Here is a 20,338-nt window from a genome sequence, read left to right as displayed (position 1 = left end):
GTCACTGTGGGTGGGCCTTGTGGTTTCAAATGCTCATGCCAGGCCTATTATCATTGTCTCTTCCTGCTGCATGCTGATCTGGATATAGAACTCTCAGCTACCTCTCCAGCACCATGTCTGCCTGCATGTTGCTGTGCGTCCCACCATGAGGATAATGGACTAAACCTCTGAAAATATAAGCCAGCCCCAATTAAATGTTTCCCTTCATAAAGGTTGTTGAGGTCATGGTGTCTTTTCACAGCAGTAGAACACTGATTAAGACATTTATCCCAAAGGTTTGGGCAGGGTTCCAGGGAGAGGGGATTTCAGAGGCAGTCTCTGGTTGGGTTTCTAATTTTTTTGTTCTTTATTTTACGACTACCTGGCATAATCTGATTTTATTTATTTATTTATTTATTTATTTATTTATTTATTTATTTATTTATTTATTTATTTATTTAATGTGTTTAGAATATGTCTCCTTGGGATTAGGCTGTAATTGTGTGAGTGCAATAGCCTCAGATACATTTTTCATTTTTTTTTTGCTCTGCCTGAAAAATAATATTTGGTATATGGTCCTTAGTAAAAAATGTATGTTTTAACTAATAAGTGAAAAAATAAAGTTGAATTTTTGACAGTACTAAACATATTCACTTAACTAAAATCTTTAAAACGTCCCAGAAACCAAGACAAAAAGTGTTGCTCTGTCCACCCACATCAGTGCTGCAGATCATGTGGGGACCTGAGACTGAGAAGACCAAGCTCATAATTTTTATACATTTCCCCAAACATGTTTCCAGGAAATTGCAGTTCATTATATGGACATATAATACACATATAAAGATAATTAATTGATACTAAAAGCATACAGTTTATGTTAATCTTGTAATTATTCAAGTGGTAATCAGCATTCATAATTATGAAAGCCATGTGGTAGCAACCACAGTAATTATCATCCAATAAGCAAAGTCCTTGAGAATTCAGAATCTTGGTCATGACTAGTAGGTGGCATTCTCTGGAATGAAGAACTCCTCACCATTGTTCTTGTATTCAAAACTTTTCGATTATTTGTCCCTTAAATTTTATTAAGGTCCACATCTGAAGTAAGGTGTCTGCTCCCATATGAGTGGGTAAGAGAGAAGAAAAAGATGATATTGAACATGATTTTCCTGAGAGACTTTGATGCTAGACACGGGGCTGGATGGCCTAACATGCAAGTCAAGGTGAGTTGAGGTCATTTAGCCAGAAGTAAAGCAGCATGAAGAAATGAACGCTAAAGTCTAAGAACAAATGAGATTGATAATTTGCTTATGGAGAATGTCCTGTGCAGGAAGAATAAGACAACACTCACTTCTCCGAGCCGAAGCCCATGGCATTTGAGTTGGCAGTGCCTAGAAACAAGACTGACATAAAGGCAGTGGCCATGCTTTCTGATCTAGAAATCAAGACACATGGTCCAACACATGATCTGACAGATGGATAGAATATTTTGGATTACCACTGTCCTAGAAAAACTTTTTACAGATGGTACAGGTATAGCACACAGACATGGACATGTAATTCGAGGAGCCTGGAGGAAATGCCATGCCCTTCTTCAAAATGTCATTTCCAGTGTGGCATCTTCTACTATTAGAGCTTTATTTCTGTGTTCTTTAGAGGAGTTCAGATATTCCAACTTGCCTTTTGCAAATGGAGATATTTCTGGTATTTAAAATCTTAAACAGTTTTCAAGATCTAGCTTTTAGGGAATCTGGATCTGAAAGAACAAGAATGAAGAATTAGGAAACTTTTGGGAGAGAAAAGTGGTAGGAGGTAAGAGGATATAATTCCATATTGACTGTAGAGCTAGTTTGTACTGCAAGAACTTCCAGAGGGTGTCAGTTTCCAGAGGACTTGAAAATCTTTTCCCTGGGGACTTGAAAAATGAGATAGCTGGCTGGTGGTGACACATGCTGTTAATCCCAGCATTTGGGAGGCAGATGCAGGCCAGATCTTTGTGAGTTTGAGGCCAGCCTGATCTACAGAGTGAGTTCCAGGACAGCCAGAGCTGTTACATAGAGAAACTTTGTCTCAGAAAAAAAATGACTGGCTAAGGAGCAGCCCAGATTGGCAAGCCTGAACTTCAAGGCAGCATTGTCCATCTCTCAGTTGAACAACTCCCGTATGGCATTAGACACTTACCATCCGATGTATACCTAGTTTTGTGAGTCACAAAGAAAACACATGGAAGCACCATTATAATCAAGTAAGCCTTGTCCTCCAAACTAGCAGGAATTTATGTGGCAATATTTTGAGGTAGATCATGACAGATTTTCATACTTTGTTCATTTCCCCTATCTATGACAATTTAATGTAACAAGTATTATCTCTTATAAAGTTCTCTTAAAGTCAACAAATTGACTTCAAAAGACAATTAATTTATAAATAATTTTTTCATGAGTGTACTGGGTGAAGAATATCTGAATATATGGAAAGGAGTATGTATGGAACCCACCTCTCTCAGACCTCAGCCACGGGTGTGTACACTTATTGGTGTACAGATCATCTCAACAGACACATCTCAACAGCTTGGATGCCATCTCTCTTTACTGTATGACAAGCACTGCTGTCATGTCAGAGTGAACAAATGGAAGACATGCAGGGAATAAAGGTGTTAGAGTAGCAGCTTTACTGAAGGAAAAGCTTGAAGAAAGGTTCAAGTCACTTTGTGTTCTCTACCTTCCTACAACCACAATATTCTAGTATGTTTGATCCTTATGTTTTCATTAAACAATGAGATTAAAACTTAACTACATTAAATGTGACCTTAAATGCTTCTGTTAGGAATATCTCTGCCTGCCTAAATAAGCTTTCTTAAAAACTCATCAGGCTGCTGTCAGTTAGCTGCGCCAGGTGATCCACAGCATTCCTTTCTGAGCTCCCTGAACCTGCTTCTGGAGACAGTTGCCAGTCGATTGGATTTCCATTTTTATCTTCTCTTTACCTTTCATCTCTACCAGATCTGAGACTAGACAGAATGATCCTTCCACCATTCTCTATTACTTGTGTGCAAAAAAATCATACTTGCCTGCTTTTGCAAATATGAGTATATAAATTTCTGTAATATTTAATTTGTTTTATGAAAACATAGCTCTTTTCCTTCCATTAAAAAAACTGAAAATTATGTGTATGTGTGAGAGTGTATGGGTTTCACTTACGTGCACATGTGTGTTTAGGTGAATATCCTGCCTGTGGACTCAGAGACCTCAGAAAAAGATTGCCTCTTACCAAGCACTGTGTTCTAAAGCAGCTACTATTGTTTAGTGATCTGTGAGAAGATGATGCAGACATTGAGAGAAGATATCAGATATATCTGCAGCAGTTGCCTATGATTAAAACATCCAAGTTCACTGTATAATACAGACATGTGTGTCCAATGATAATTGGAGAGTTGAAAACAAAGGACTTCTTTCTTTCATTTCCGTCTTTTCTTTTTCCTCTTCTTTATTTGGTTTCTTCCTATATTTGCATTTTCCCTTTAAACATTTATAATGAGAAGCTCTCTCACAATGGGTATTGGGTAGTATAAAAAATCACTATACTGTTGTAATCATTTTCAAAAGTAATTTTTTGAGAAACACACACTTCACTTTTGAGTAAGTGAAGATTTGACCATTTTTTCTTAGTTCATGTACATTCTTGTACACACACACACACACACACACACACACACACACACACACACACACACCCCTTAATGTCAAAGACCCAAATGGATGCATATTAGAACAATAGCTTCTTAATTCTATTAAATAATTGTGATTTATTCTTTTCTTATATAAATTAATACTTTAATACATAGAGTGGTGATGAATTATTCTCAGAAGTAGGACATAATAGTTATCTACAACACATCAAGAGAAGTTTAGAAATAGGACCTAAGATAATGAGAGGCAAGAGGGAATTTGGGAGAGTAGAGAATTTGACATATGGAAGTAATTATTATGGGTTTTAAATTATTTACTAAGTATAGCAATGTTGAGATGCCTTTGTTAGTCAACTTAGAAATTTTTCTTAAAAGAGAATATAAAAATGTAGAACAACTGCAGGTATTTTATATTCTGAAGAAAACCCCTCCAATTGTGTAAAGCTCTTGAGAAAACCCCAGCTTGCCTCTAGGTGGATGCACTGGTGTCTGTTTTCTTGTTTCTTGGTTCACTGGTTGTTGAAGAAAAAACTGTAAACCGTGTAACCTGGATGAAGTGGCATGTTTTGGTGTATAATCCTTTGACCAGTACTTCCCTTGTTTTCCTTAAAAAAGAAAAATATTCCTGTGCACTACTTACCATTTCAGCTCCTAAGACAGACAACCTTGACAATCATAACCTGTTTTTTATTTTTTAATCCCATTTCACCCAGACAAGTAAGCAGTCATCAATTACAGGATCTCACGTGAAACACAAATTTTAGCACCATAGAAATGAGAACTAAAGCAATTTGTACCTTTAGTATTCCAAAGGGAATCATTCTTGGTCTGTTCACTGTGAAATATTCCCTCTACTGTATCCTCTTCTACGTTATGTCAATGTCCTCGACCACATCCTGAATCATAATGAGTAGATGATACCCTCGCATGACTAGAACCATGTCATCATTATTAGATGACTTAGTTAGCATACGTGGTTAAAAATGCTATTGCCTTTTTATTTATTGACTTACTCAGAATGGCATAGGTCATATGATGACTGGGAGACTATTGTGTTCTAAGGAAATGGCATAGTGTTTTATTTTTTAACTCATATCTACTAACTGTACTGAGACATCCATACTTCTTTAAAATATTTCTTTACAAACCATATTTTTCTCTCTATGACTTTTATTATCAATAGCATTGGAAAATATACAAGCATGAGCAAAAAATGTGTGATAGAAATGTTTCCAAAGCATAGGCTGACATTAGGAAGAAGAATCTGAAATCAGAAAGGATGTCAGTGAGAGAAGAAAACCTGCTTCCTTGACCTACTAGAGGTGAAATGGGCACACAGTGTGCCTGCTTGCTTGCTGGCATTGTTGTCTGTGTAAGGTCACCAGGGGAGGGGTGCATAGCTGTGTATTCCCCAAGCAAGATTCCTGATAATCTGACAAGGTCAGAAATCTTGGTACCATTTCACCCTTTGCTTAAACGTCTAATGTATAAAGGAAGAAAGACACATTTGTCTTTAAAATGACGCGAGCGTTTACCCTTTCTCTGACTCTTCCTCTGCTAGCAATTTTGTTTACCATTCAGTCTTCACTTCCTGTCACTGAAGTTTCCCAAGCCCAAGTCTTCCTAGATTATGACTTCCTGCTCTCCAGGAATGACCAAAATACTTATTCTTTCACTTTCGGAGGAATATAGTGTCCTATCTCTGACTTCTCTGGATTTTTTTTTTCTTTTCAAATACTATTAAAATATATACTGTTAGCTAAGTATTCTTTGGAACTTACTGGGTCCAATAATTTTCTAAAGTGGTCTGAATTATTTTCCAGCATTAAAAAATAGAATAGATTTAAAGTTATGTAACATGCCCAAATAAGCAATAAAACATTTTTTTTTATAAAAATTGTCTTTGGATAGACAGCAATTAAATAATTGGATTTTGCAAGGAAACTGAGGCTTTCATTTCTAACAAAATATTTGTGTGTGATGGCCATCTACTGCTAGTCTTGGGTCCTGTCCTTAAGAGTTGTTTGCCCAGTGAGATTCTGTTGAAGAAGACTAATTTTTCATGTGTGAGTGGTTATCTATTGGAGATTGTTTATGGGTTGGGGATGGAGATGAGTCCACTTCTGTTAGCACTGACATTTCATCTGATCAAGATCTGTGTAGTCCCTGTGCATGTTGTGGGTGTGGATTTAGGTAGGCAGGAAGGTTGGGATACTTTGAGAAGAGGTGGGCGAGAGGAAACTGTGATCAGAACGTATTGTATAAAAAGAAAATCTATCTTAAATTAAAAAAATAAAATTTTGTTTTAGATTTAAAAATTATATTTTTACTTCATACATAGATAATTTTTTTTTGGTTTTTCGAGACAGGGTTTCTCTAAATTTTATGTTTATCAAATCCCTCCTCATCTCCCCAACTTCAAATTCTTAGTGCGTCTCTGCCACATCTTCCTCTGACATCACGTCCTTCCTTCCTATCTATAATTTATCTATCTATCTATCTATCTATCTATCTATCTATCTATCTATCTATCTATTATCTATTATCTATATATCTATCATCCATCAATCTATCATCTATCTACCTATCTCTTGTTTATCTAACCTTTCTTTCTTTATATAATCCATCATCTATTTATCTATTATCTCTCTATCATTCATCATGTATGTATGTATGTATATATGTATGTATCTCTCTATCATCCATCTTGTCTATCATCTATTATCTATCTATCTATCTATCATCTATTATCTATCTATCTATCATCCATCTTATGTTTCATCTATCTATTATCTATCAATCTATCTCTATCATCCATCTTTCTATCATCTATCTCTCTATCTCTCTATCTCTTTATCTCTCTATCTCTCTATCTATCTATCTATCATCTATTATCTATCTATCTATCATCCATCTTATGTTTCATCTATCATCTATCAATCTATCTCTATCATCCATCTTTTCTATCTATCTATCTCTCTATCTCTTTATCTATCTATCTATCTATCTATCTATCTATCTATCTATCTATCTATCTATGTACTATTATCTAACCTATCTATCCAGCTGTTGGAAGCTCATGAATCAAATTGTCTGTCATATCTAGAAGACATTGTCCCCCCAACCTCTGGTTCTTAAAACCTTCTATATTTTCTTTCATGATGTTTCTGAGCCTAGGGAAGAAGAATCTGTGATTTAGATATCCCATTTGGGGATCAAAATACCACAGTTACTTATTCTCTGTAGTCTGGTCATTCGTATTACCACATTTGATCATTCTGTGTTAACTCTGTCCACTGAAAAAAGAAACTTCTCTGATGTGAAGTGAGAGCTGGACTACTCTATGGGCATAAGAATAAGTATTTATAAGGCAGTTTAGACATTATATCAATTTAGCAAAATGATACTAGAAGGTTCTTCCATCGGGTCTATGACATTCTAAGCATGGGTTCTTAGTTTACAGTACTAGGCATGAGTTCATTCTTATTGAGTGGAATTTAAACTCAATCAGACAATTGCTGGTTATCTCCCCAAACAATCAAACCACTATTACACCAATAGAAATATGTTGCTGGGCACAGAGTTTACAACTGAATAAGACTGTTGATAATGGTTCCCTCCTTGCAGCTTACTTAACACTTTGTAGCATTATGGAATTTGGATGAAGGAGGATGCTCCTTGTTCAGTACCAGCTTGATTTCTCCAAGTCTTGTGGCCAATGTATGGTGTCCACAGGCAATAGGGTTTTAACCACAAGTTCTGGTGGAAAGTTCAGTATAATAGAAATGCCTGTATTGCTTTGGGCATCTCTCGAATCCTCCTGACCAGCAATTTGATGGGAGGCATCCCACTGTCTAGCACTGGGTTTTTTGTTTGATAGTCTACAGCTTCTGGGAGGGGGTGTTCTTTATGTAATACAAGGTCAGTGATTCTACACATTCATTTTATGACCTACCCAACAATTGTGGCAGATTAGTGCATGATGGTGATATAGTTGGAGACTTACCAGAAAACTTAGGGATAAATTGCTAACTGCTGTTAGTTAAGACATCTTCACACAGTTTGCATTTTCTTTACAGACCTAAACTGTAAGTAATAATAGCAAATGAGAGAATGTAAATATGTAGCATTTCTGAAGGTGAAAAACCAAAGCATCTACTGTAAGTTAAATTAATCCTACTTTTAGTTCCACTCTTCAGTTGAACAGAAATCTTTATCTACTGAACCACCACTTTCACACTGATACTTAATCTCTTAAGTGTTTCATTTAACCATTCATTTGTTCATTTGTTTGTTTGAGATATAGCTTCAATATGCAGGCCAGGTTGGCCTTGAACTCCATGTGTAGCTTAAGCTAACCTCAAAATTTCTGTCCTCCTGCCCCAGCCTCCCAAGTGTGGGAGTTATAGGCATGTGTAATGATGCTTGGCTTACAATTAAGCCTTAATAAAAATGCCAATAATTTATTTTATAATGGAAAACTAAATCTGCATGATATGACTTATGCTTGATCAGCAGTGATCAAGCAATTTTTTATTTCCCCTTCTTTCTAATATTTTCCCAGAATTCTTTGCTGTTGTTGTTAGAAAGAGCAGTAGTATTTGGGTCTGTGTTTGTCTTGCTTTATCCTAAATCAAAGACAAGCTGATTACAAACGTAATGATATAATTTTATTCACTGCTATGTGTTCTAACTACAGTATAATTTACTGTGAAGTTTTTCATGTCTGTTAGTCTTTGTTCTGTATTTCTTGCTGCCATTCTTGAGCACATGGTATAGTGAGTTGTAAAACTCTCCAAAGCAATTTTCATTGTACTATGCAGAAGTACTTGAAAATTTTCTTTTTAAAAAACATTTCATTTTTAAAATTAAAAAATAACTGCCTCACTTCCTCCCTTTACATCTTTGCCTCCAAACCCTCCCATGTCTCCTTTTTCCAATCCCTCTCATGTCTCCTACCTCTCAAATGAATGGCCTCTTTATTTTGTTACATATATATGTAAATACATAAACCTATAAATACAGCCTACTGAGTCTGTTTAGTATGGTTTTTGTGTGTATGATTTCAAGGCTAACTGCTTTTTATTGGATAACCATTTACTGGGCTCATGCCCAGTTGAGGCAAATTATTCCTCTCTCCACAGTCATTAGTTGTTTACAGTTCCTTGTTTAGGTGTGGAACCCTGTGGAATTTTCCTCTATTGTTTTAGTGTCTGTTCATACTGTAATTGTTCAGGTCTTCTTAGGAAGCTGTTTTGTTGCAGTATTGTGGAAGTAGCTTCCATATCATTTCTAGGAGACACAGTCTCACCAAGGACTTCCTGGTTTTCTGACTCTTACAATATTTCCACCCTCTATTCTGTGATTCTTCCTGAACTTTATGTCCAGGAGTTGTGTTGTAGATGTATTCATTGGGGCTAGGCTCCCAACAATCCATTGATCTCTGCATTATGACAGTTTTGGTTTTCTGAAATGGTCTCTATTATAAAGAGATGCTTCTTTGGTGAGAGCAGTGAGAGTTCTACCCATCTATGTACCAGTATAAGGATGTTTTAGAATGTAGTTCCTTAACTAACATTGTGCTGGCCTAGTAGAGTAGTCCTGTCTGGTTGGCTAGGTTTCTAGAACCAAGTATGATTTCTCTCTCATTGAATGAGACTAAAGTTCAATTAGATAGCTATTGGTTACCACCAATTTATGTGCACTACTATTTAACCTTTAGGGATATCATGCCATGCTGATTATTGTTAGGGTTTTTATTTGTCACAGACAGAAAGGACTATTGATTGATTCCTTCCATAGGCAGCTTTCATAATATTTTCTAGACTGTAAGAGGAAGGATTTCTTGTTATATCTAGCTTGAATCTTCTGAGTACTGTATCTGAAGGGTATGGTGTCTCTAGCAACAGGAAATTGTCTTTAATCTCTGAGAGGCATCGAATGGCAAGAGCAACAGCAGATATTATGGGTGAGTCTCTAGAGATACCTTCACCAATAGCCTGAATGGAGGTTTCTTGTGTATGGTACTGGAGATTTTGTTAGATTATCTATAATCTTGGGTGAACATTTTCAGCCCAAGTGGCATATCTTCATTTAAGACATACACATCTGCTGTCCGCATTCTTTAGTTGCCTGTAGTTCTTTGTGTAGGGTTGAGGTCTCTTGGGCTTTGCTATGTCCACTTTGGCATGCTTATTGCTATTGTCCTTCTTTAATTCATATTTTAATGTATTTTAATTCATATGTAAGCAGTCATATTGGTGAGATTTGATGAGTGTAGCTTCTGACATTCTGACCCAATTCACGGTAGAGTCTCTGTTCCTCTGACTCTTACAATTGTTCTTCCCTGTCTTCTACAATCATCCCTGAGTCTTAGGTGTGCGAGTTGTATTGTATATTTTGATTAGCTGTGGTTTCTGTACTGGTCTCTGTCTGTTCGTATAGAGAAGTTTTCTTGATGTTGGGTGGGGACTATATTATCTGGGGTATAAAGACACATATTTGGGATACAGTTAGGGCTTATGCTTGCTGAGTAAAGGGATGGTTATAAATTCTCCTCCAAGATATCCCTTAAATAAAGATTAGGTTTGTTTTTAACATTGTGAAGAATGTATTTGTATTTTAGATAAAATAAAATATATACATATTATAATTTTAGATAAATATGAAACAATGTGATTCCTTGAGGCTTTATCAAATATCCTTGCTGTTATTTGTCCCTCCTCCTTCCCTTTCCTTTTGCATTGACATTCATCTTTCCTCCTCAGTAAATCTCCTCTCCCTTCTTTTTTCCATTTCTCTCTTAATATCATTTGTATCCTGCTATTACTTCTCTAGCCCTCCCCCTTCATCATGGTCCCTTTTAAACTTTCCTTGTAGAAGTTACTCCAGGAAATTTCAAATCTGAAGATTTGGAGCTAGGAATCTCAGGTTAGAGAGAACATCTAATGTTTGTCTTTCTGAGTCTGGGTTATCTTACTCAATAATATTTCCCTGCCAATTCATTTTCCTTTATACCTGAAGAGTCCTCATTATGTAGACATACTACATTTCTATTATTCATTTATCTGTTAATGGACTTTTGGTTGTTTCTATTTCCTAGTTACTGTGAATAGAGCTGCAAGGAATGTTGCTGAGTAAGTATCTGTAGAGTTAGAATTTTGAGCCCTTTGGGCATATGTCAGCAAATGATAGAGCTGGGTGATGTGGTAGATTTAGCTTTATTTTTTTGGAGATTCTCTACATTGATTTCAAAAGTGACTGTACCAATTTACATTCCCAAGTAACAGCTATGACTTATTTTGTTGGTCTTAGCGATTATGACTTGAATGTGATGAAATCTGAAAGTTGTTTTCATTTGCATTTCTCTAAATATTAAGAAAACTTTTTGAGGTATTTTTAACCATTTTTATTTCTTCAATTAAAAGTTTTTTATTCAGATCCTTAGCCCATTTTTAAAGTCTATCATTTGCTTTCTGAATTTTTTGTTTTTTGAGTTTGATGCATATATGTTTAGGATAGTAAAGTCCTTGGTTATTTGCTCCCATTATTAGAATGAAATATCTTCTGATAAGTTTTAGTTCTAAGTCAACTAAGTCAGATATTAGGATAATAACAATGCCTTCTTGATTTCAGGTCCCATTTGATTCGGGTACCTATATTCGTTCTTTCACACTAACTTGCTGTGTATTTTTTTGTTTGTTTGTTGATGTTTTGTTTGCATAATGTAGTTTTCTTTTTAATAATTTTTGCTTTTGTTCACAGCATTTTATTTTATTTTGACAAAATATAATAAGATAAAGCAAAATCCATCGTGTTCAGTTTGGACAGGGAAACCCAACAGAAGGAAAAGGGCACCAAGAGCATGGCACAAAAGTCAGAGATGCACTTGTTCACACACTCAGAATTGCCATAAAAAATATTAAGCTGAAACATATAATACATATGTAGAGGAACTGGTGCAGACCTATGTAGACCCTGTCCTTACTTCTTTAGTCTGTGAGTTCATGTGAACCTTGCTTAGTTGATTCAGAGGGCCTTGTTCTTCTGTTGTCCTCCACCCCCTTTGGCTTCTTACATGCTTTCTGCCTCCTCTTTCCATGGGATTCTCTGATATCCAAGAGGCGGGATTTGATGAGGACATCCTATTTAGTTTTGTTTGTTCCAAGGACTCTCCGTTAGCATGTCTGGCTGTGGGTCTCTGCATCTGTTTTGATCTGCTGCAGGAAGAAAGCTTCTCTGATGATGACTGAATAAGTCTTTGAATATAGCAGAATACCATTAGAAGGCATTTTAGTGATACTTTAAAAAATACAAACTAGTAGTGTTTGGTTTTACCTTAGGTCTCTGGATTATCTAGTCTCTGTTTCTTGGTGACCATAGCAGTGTCAGGTATGGGTTCCATCTCATTAAGTGGACCTTAAGTCAAATCAGACACTGGTTGGCTATTCCCACAAATTCTGTGCCACCATTGTCCTAGCATACCTTGCAGACAAGACAGATTGTACATCAAAGTTTTATACGTGGGTTGGTGTTTATGTTTCCCCTTTTCATAGCCTACAGAGTAGTTCTCCATACCAAAGGCACTAGAAAATAAGGTAAAGACTCCATGTGAATACCAGCTTGACCTCTCTATGTTCAATGAGTTGTGTGGGTGTTTTCCTTGGCAATGGGGCTGTCAATTTGAGGAGAGCAATCTATTAGACTGTAGCCTAGTTTGTTTGCAGATTTCCACAGGACCTCCCTTGGCCAACAACTCAGTTTGAATACAATCCAGTCCTACTAATGGAAGCCTCATTTTGTGACTAGAGATAGCTAGTTGGGGACTCCATCTTTCCCAAATTTATTAGGAGACCTCGTTAAGATCAACTTTTAGGAAGTTTTCACTGTGTTAGGTTTCCTTACCATCCCTCAAATGCCCCTCAACTTCAGCTGTTTCTCTGCATTACCTTCCTCAACCCTATTTCCCCTCCCCCTAAATCCTCTTGTTCCCATCCCCACCCCATACCCCTACTCTACCCATTATACTAATGCTATTTCTCCCTCCTAGGGATATCCATCTGTCTCCCTAGTCCCTTCTTCCACACCTAACCTCTCAAGATGTACAGAGTATAGGTTGTTTATCATTTATTTAATTTCTAATATGTACAGATAAGCAAATACAAACCATACTTATCTTTCTGGGTCTGGTTTACCTCACTCAAGGTGTTTTTTTCTAGATCCATCCATTTTTCTGTAAATTTTATGATGCTATTTTTAATAGTTGAGTAATATTCCATTGTGGAATATTCCATTTCCTTTATCTAATCTTCTGTTGAGGGGCATATAGGTTATTTCAGTTTCTAGCTATTGTGTATAAAGAAGCAATGAATATGGTTGAGCAAGTGTCCTTGTGGTAGGATGAAGTGACATTTGGGTATATGCCCAAAAGTGATATAGTTGAGTCTTGAGGTAGATCAATTCTTGATTTTCTAAGGAACCACCATATTGATTTCATAATGTTTGTGCAAGTTAATACTCCCTCCCAGCAATGAATGAGCATTCCCCCTTGCTCCACAGTATTACTAGCATGAGCTATCACTTGTGTTATTGAACTTAGCCATTCTGACAGGTGTAAGATGATATCTCAAAGTAATTTTGATTTGCATTTCCCTGATGGCTAAGGATATTGAACATTTCTTTAAGTATTTCTCAGTCATTTGGGTTTCCTCTATTGAGAATTCTCTGTTTAGATCTGTACCCCATTTTAAAATTGGATTATTTATTTTCTTTCTTTCTTTTTTTTTTTTTTTTTTTTTTTTGGTTTTTCGAGACAGGGTTTCTCTGTGTAGCTTTGCGCCTTTCCTGGAACTCACTTGGTAGCCCAGGCTGGCCTCGAACTCACAGAGATCCGCCTGGCTCTGCCTCCCGAGTGCTAGGATTAAAAGCGTGCCCCATCACCGCCCGGCTTTTTTTGTTTTTTTGAGACAGGGTTTCTCTGTGTAGTTTTGCACCTTTCCTGTAACTCACTTTGTAGACCAGGCTGGCCTCAAACTCACAGAGATCCGCCTGCCTATGCCTCCTGAGTGCTGGGATTAAAGGTGTGTGCCACCACCTCCCAGCTATTTATTTTCTTGATATCTAGATTCTTAAGTTCTTTATCATGGAATATTTTTTTTCTCCATCTATGGTAGTGGTTCTCAACCTTCCTAATGCTGTGACCATTAATACAGTTCTTTATGTTGTGACCTCCAAACTATAAAATTATTTTATTGTCATTTCATAACTGTAATTTTGATACTGTTATGAATCACAATGTAATTTTTTTTGTAGATAGGGGTTTGCCAAAGGGCTCATGACTCATAGGTTGAGAACTACAGATCTAAGGTAATTATTAGTTTGAATGGACATAGTAGTCTGGGCTGGCATCTCTGGTCTTTTAGAGTCTGCAGCACTTGTGTCCAGGCTATTCTGGGTTTTCGAGTCCCCACTGGAAAAACAGGTATAATTCTAATAGGTCTGCCTTTATATGTTACGTGGTCTTTTTCCCTTGCAGCTTTTAATATCTTTCCTTGTTCTGTACATTTAGTGTTCTGATTATTATGTGTCCAGGGGACTTTCTCTTCTGATTCAATCTATTTGTTAATCTGCATGCTTCTTGTACATTTGTAGGCATCTCATTCTTTAGGTTAGGAGAATTTTCTCTTTTGATTTTGTTGAAAATATTTTCTGGGCCTTTGAGCTGGTATTCTTCTCCTTCCTTTATTCCTATTATTCTTAGGTTTGGTCTTTTCATAGTATCCTAGATTCCCTGGATGTTATGTGTCAGTATTGTTTTAGATTTAACATTTCCTTTGACTGATGTGTTTATTTCTTCTACTGTATCTTCAGTGGCTGAGATAGTGTCTTCCATCTCTTGTATTCTGTCTGTGAAGCATGCCTCTGTAGTTCCTGTTCAAAGGCCTAAATTTTTCATTTCCAGTATTCCCTCAATTTGGGTTTTCTTTATTGTTTCTATTTCCATTTTGGGGTCTTGAACAGTTTTATTTATTTCCTTCCTCTATTTACATTGTCTTGGGTTTCTTTATGGGATTTATTAATTTACTCTTTATGGACCTCTATCACATTCATAAGGTCTGTTTCAAGATCTTATTCTGTGCTTCAGCTGTGCTGGAATATTCAAGGCCTGCTGTAGTTAGGTTGCTGGATACTAGAGAAGACATTTTGTCCTCAATGTTACTGATTTTGTTTTTATGATATCATGTAAGCATCTGGGATTGGGATGACATAGATCTAGGTGCTAATTTCTGTATTTGTCTTTATTATGTGAATGTTTTGTCCATTGTTTTCTGTTTCCTTTCTTGAGTTTTGGAGAGTATGATGGCTATGTGTTGTCTGATAGGACATTTTCTTTGGACCTTATATTTGTGGCTACTGTGGGTTCCAAGAAAAGTGTGTTTCTGGGTATTGAGAATTGACACTTAGGGATGCAGATAGGTTAGGGTTCTGAAGAAGTTCAGAGGATGGAGGAGAGCAGAGTGTTCAACCAGGACTTCTGTATTTTTATCTTCTTGGCATGGAGGGAGATGGTAAAATGGAGTTACCCCAGAGGGTCTGCTATAGTACTGGGGATGAGACTGGTATGTGGGTTGGATCTAGAGGAACAAAAGGAGAGAGGATTGCAGATGGCATACCTACTTCCCTGGAAGGAATGGTCTGAGGCTTAGCAGGGAGTGCCTGCTGGAGTTGGGGGATGGGTATAGTAACAAGTAGGGAGGGAGGTTAGGAGGGGAAGATCTCTAGAAACCGTGGGAGATAGAGCAGAGGGTGAAGGACTGCTGCAGCAGGTGTTCTACTGCATAGATAGGGATGAGACTAGGGCATTGGTTTTACAGGAGAGGAGGGAGTGATGAAGGTTTTCCCTTAGCTTACTCATTTACCTGGCCTGCTCAGCTGGCATGTTCACAGGGAGTGGCTGCTGGTGTTGGACACTGGTATAGAGGTATGAGTTGGGGCAAGGAAGGCTGGGGAAGAAGATCTATGTGATCCATTGGGAATTCGGTCAGAGAGGAAAGGGAGGCCACAGCAGCTTTTCTGCTACAGAGCTGGGGATGGAACTGGGGGATTTGGTCTGGAGGAGCAGGAGAGGTGTGAATCTGCCCGTGGCCTACTTTTTGCCCTGGCAGGAGAGGCCTTTGAGTTAGTGTGATGTGCCTGCTAGGGTTGGGGGACAAGACAAAGAAAAGAGTGGGGGGTAGGCAGTATAGAAGGGACAATCTGTGGGATCCAGAGGAGATGGGAAAACAGGGCCTGGAAGACTGCCACGGGTATTCTGTTGCAGAGCTGGGGCTGGAGATTGGATCTGGAGGAATAGAGGGTGAAGAGATCTACCTATTTTGATCTTATTTATATTCCTCCAGGATCCACTTCACCCTGCCTCCATGTGCTGGCTAGTTTTATGTTAACTTGACACAAAGTAGAGTCATCAGAGAGGAGGGAGCCTCAATTGACCATCTGTAAGTTTGGGGTACAGGCAAGCATGTATAACAGTTTTTTAAATTAGTAATTAATGTGGGAGTGCCAAGCCCACTGTGGTTGGTGCCAATCCTAGGCTGGTCATCCTGGGTTCTATAAGAAAGCAGGCTGAGTAAAGCATGAACTGCAAACCAGTAAACAGCACTCTTCCATGGCCTCCTGCCTCCAGCTTCCTGCCCTGTTCCAGTTACTGTCCTGACTTCCCTCAGTGAAGAATAGTGAAGTGAAAATGTAAACCTAATGAACTCTTTCCTCCGCAAGTTGCTTTAGTTCATAGTATTTTATCTCAAAAATAATAAACTTAACTAGGACACCCTACAGTTTCATAGCCACTTTGTTTTTAAATAATCCATATTAAAGTATGAGCTGCCCCTATACTTCTAGTTGACCTGCTAGAGGTCACATCCCTAAAGAAAATTGACTCTTCTCCCAGAAACCATCAATAGCTAGCTGTGTAGATAGTGACTGCTACACTCCTCCATGCTAGATGTTGACAGGCTTGTAATTATATAGGTCTTGTGCAGGCACCCACAGTCACTACGAATCCTTGAGTACAAAGGTCCTGTCATGTCCAGATGATAGTTTCATTTTGTCCTTTCCTGACCTCTGTCTCTTAGACTCTTTCTGCCCCCTCTTCCACAGTCATCCCTGAGACTTGGGGTGAGTGGATGAGAAAATGTGCAATTTGTGGTTCACAGTTTTTTATGTTAAATATTTTCAAGTCATATATCTTGTCATGAGCCACAACTGATGCCATCTGAATCTTCCTGTCCAGTGACACAGATTTCTGAAATCCACAAGATGAGATAGAAGATTGCTCCTCATATACTCTTACATTAACCCTAGTGTAGATATTATCATTATATACCTTTTGTCAACAATTCTAAGTAAAAAAGTTTAGATAGAGGCATCAAAAGATGGTAAAATCATTATTTTATATGCATGTAAAAATTAGTAGTTCATTATTAAATCATAAGTCACATTCTTCTTTGGAGAGACAGGTTAGACACAATTCTTATCACACACAATGAAGTTTGACTCCTTTCCATAATTTTTTATTGTAGTAGATTATTGTAATAAAGGCCTCTGAAGATGCAGGGCATCTGTCTGTGTCCCTTTGCAATGTGATATTACTCCTTCTAGTTTTGAGGGAGTGAGTTTATCTCTTTGCCCTGTTGAGTCTGGATTGGTCTTGTGATTTACTTTGATCCACAGAGTTTAGCAGATGTGACAGGTGTATGGGTTTCAGCACTCCAAGATACTTTGAAGGTTCTTTCTTCACATTCTTGCCATTCTGTGGAAATCCTGGAATCATATGGTTGGAAGGTTTAGGTGTATCAGCTAAGAGCTTATACTATCTTCAAAAGAGGACACTAAGGCTTTTTTGTAATTTCCAACCCAGAGTAGTGACCACTTTGTTTCAGCTATCCAAATAAGTCCAGTCAAGACAGCAGAAAAGCCATACCAAAAGCCCATATATTGAAGAATATGACTCATGACAATGTTTTGATATAAGCTACTAAATAAATAAAATAAAATATTAACTATTGAATGAGCTTCCAACCAGAAACTCAGTGGAATATCTGTACTGCAGGTTTAACAGGTGCTCCATGTCCTACAGTAGGCACATCTGAGGACTCTATTGTGCCAACTAGTCCATTTTCTCAGTATCCTTCAAAAAATCATTTTCTATATCTTTTAGATAGTCTTTTCATCTGAAGCTTTTTCTTTAAATGTTTTCTTAAAGTTTTTTTTTTGTATTTTTTTTTAATCATTGCTTTAAATCTTTGAAGGTTCTTGGCATAAACTAGAGGACCCGATCTTAAAACAGTACACATGTTTCAGCAGATGGTAGAGAAATGAACAAAGTACCCAGGAAGTAGACAAAGGGAGAGCTATTGATTACAATATAGCAAGGCATCAAGTTTGCTATCTAGAAAAGAGAGAGGGCCACAGGGCTGGGGCACATCTCACTGTACCATGCTTGCTCACTGTACAAAAGGGCTTAAGTTTGATCACCAGGACTACAACAACAATGACAAAATTTCACTACTTTATTTACATCAAGGAAATGAAGGTTAAAACTGCTTTGAGATTCGGTCTCATTTCACTTAGAATGACTATCGTCAAGAACTCAACTGGTAGCCAATGTTGGAAAGAGTGTAGAAAAAGAGAAACCCTGGTCCACTGCTGGTAGAAATGTAAAATTGTACAGTCACTGTGAAAATCAATGTGGAGGTGTCTCAGAGAAGTAAAAATAGATACCCTTTGACTCAGCTAAATCACTCTTGGGTATATACCCAAAGACTCCAAGTTAGCATACCATGGGGTTTTCATAGTTGTGTTTATAACTATACTTCTCACAACAACTAATAAATATAACCAGGAAAGATATCTATCAACAGATGAATGAATAAAGAAAATGTGGTACATATACGTAATGGAGTTTTATTAAACATTAAAGAAAAATGAAACCATGAAAATGAAGGGACTCTAAGTTATTATCTTATATGCAACAAGCCAGATTCGGGAAGACAACACACTATATTTCTGTGGAAATAGCTTTAAAATTACACACGCACACACACACACACACACACACACACACACACACACACACACACAAACACAGCCATGCTCATTGCTCTGTGTGTGTGTGTGTGTGTGTGTGTGTGTGTGTGTGTGTGTGACAATACAAGGGAGGAGGTAATCTTAGGGAGGTGGTGAGAAAGAGCATCAGTGTGGGGAAGGTGTGATATCAACCAGATGAAGATGACAGAGAAGAGGAAAGTGGTAGAGGGAAACAAATGTGAAGAGAATATAATGACACATGTATGAAGCTACCAAAATGAAATCCATACTTTGTATGCTAGTATAAAATAAATAAATAGATACAGAAATAAACAGGAAATAAGTAAATAACAGAATGTTCCAAGTGGTGAGGAAAACAGATACTAAGCCACAGTTAGACATAGATTATATAGAAAATTGCAAGATGCTTCCTATAAGTGACTGGGCTTGATTTTTGCAGTCAAGGGTTTGATGGGCTATGAAACTTTGAGGCAGACTGCAATTAGACTGAAAAGAGACTTTCTATTTTAATGAGGAAGAAAAAAAGTGTTTGATAATCTTTTTGATGATCATGCAACAATAACTTGACCCCTGGGTATTTTATTGGATGCCTTTCTTTTTAGGAGAGTCTGCTTTATTATGCATAAGGTTCAGGTAATATATACGTAATTCATTGACATGAAATTATTTGTTGCTCAATTATATAAAATCATGATAGTAAGTATTCAAGAATTTGGCTTTTTAAAAACTGAAACTTGAACAGTTAGAATGATATATAACATAAGCAACAAATTAAAAAGTTGTAATGAATAGGTCTGACACTAGTGTTAATTAAGGACAATTATGAAACAGGGTGTCACTATTGAAATGAGGAACTGAGGTACCCCTATGAATAATTGACACTCAGCATCCTTGTTGACCTAAATTACCTGAAGGTTTGGGCTTTAATGATGTAATTAATTGTCTCTAAGCCCCGTTTTGCTTTGCCTGCATACCACTGCTCACCACCACCATCACCAAAAGGGGAATGCAGTTCTCAGCAAAGAGGACCAGAAATAATTTCAAAGTGTACCTAACAAACAAAAGAAACAATATCTACACAATGAATTCTTCCCCCCTCAAAAAACCCTTCCCTTAAGAGGGAGGCCAAGATAAAGGATTCTAAAGTCATCTTGAGTATATAGTGAATTCCAGGACAGTCTGAGCTATGTAAGGCCATAATTCAAACAAAAACAAACAAACAAACAAACAACCAAAAAAATGAAGAATAAATAAAACAGCACTTGGGTTTAAAATAAAAAACTGCTGTCAACTTAAGATAAAAATACTCTTTAAGAAAAAGTAACCATTTTAATTATGCTTAAATTGCTATAAAATTTTTAAATTGCTCCAAGCCAAATGAGAATATATTTCTTTGCCTTTTGTTTCCTAATATGACTCTGTGTAGGGGCATTATTCCTATGAAAATTGTTTTTGCTTAAAAAATAGGTTTCTGCTGCAGGTCCTAAAGGGGTCTTCTGTCCTTTGTGAAGTCTAGCCCTGATCACAGGAATCTTATCTAAATTCTTGTGCAAAACTGGGATGATTTAA

This window comes from Peromyscus californicus, unplaced genomic scaffold, assembly GCF_007827085.1.
Source record: "Peromyscus californicus insignis strain IS unplaced genomic scaffold, ASM782708v3 Scaffold_5__1_contigs__length_169319896, whole genome shotgun sequence".
NCBI classification, from domain to species: Eukaryota; Metazoa; Chordata; class Mammalia; order Rodentia; family Cricetidae; genus Peromyscus; species Peromyscus californicus.
This window is presented reverse-complemented; position numbering follows the sequence as displayed.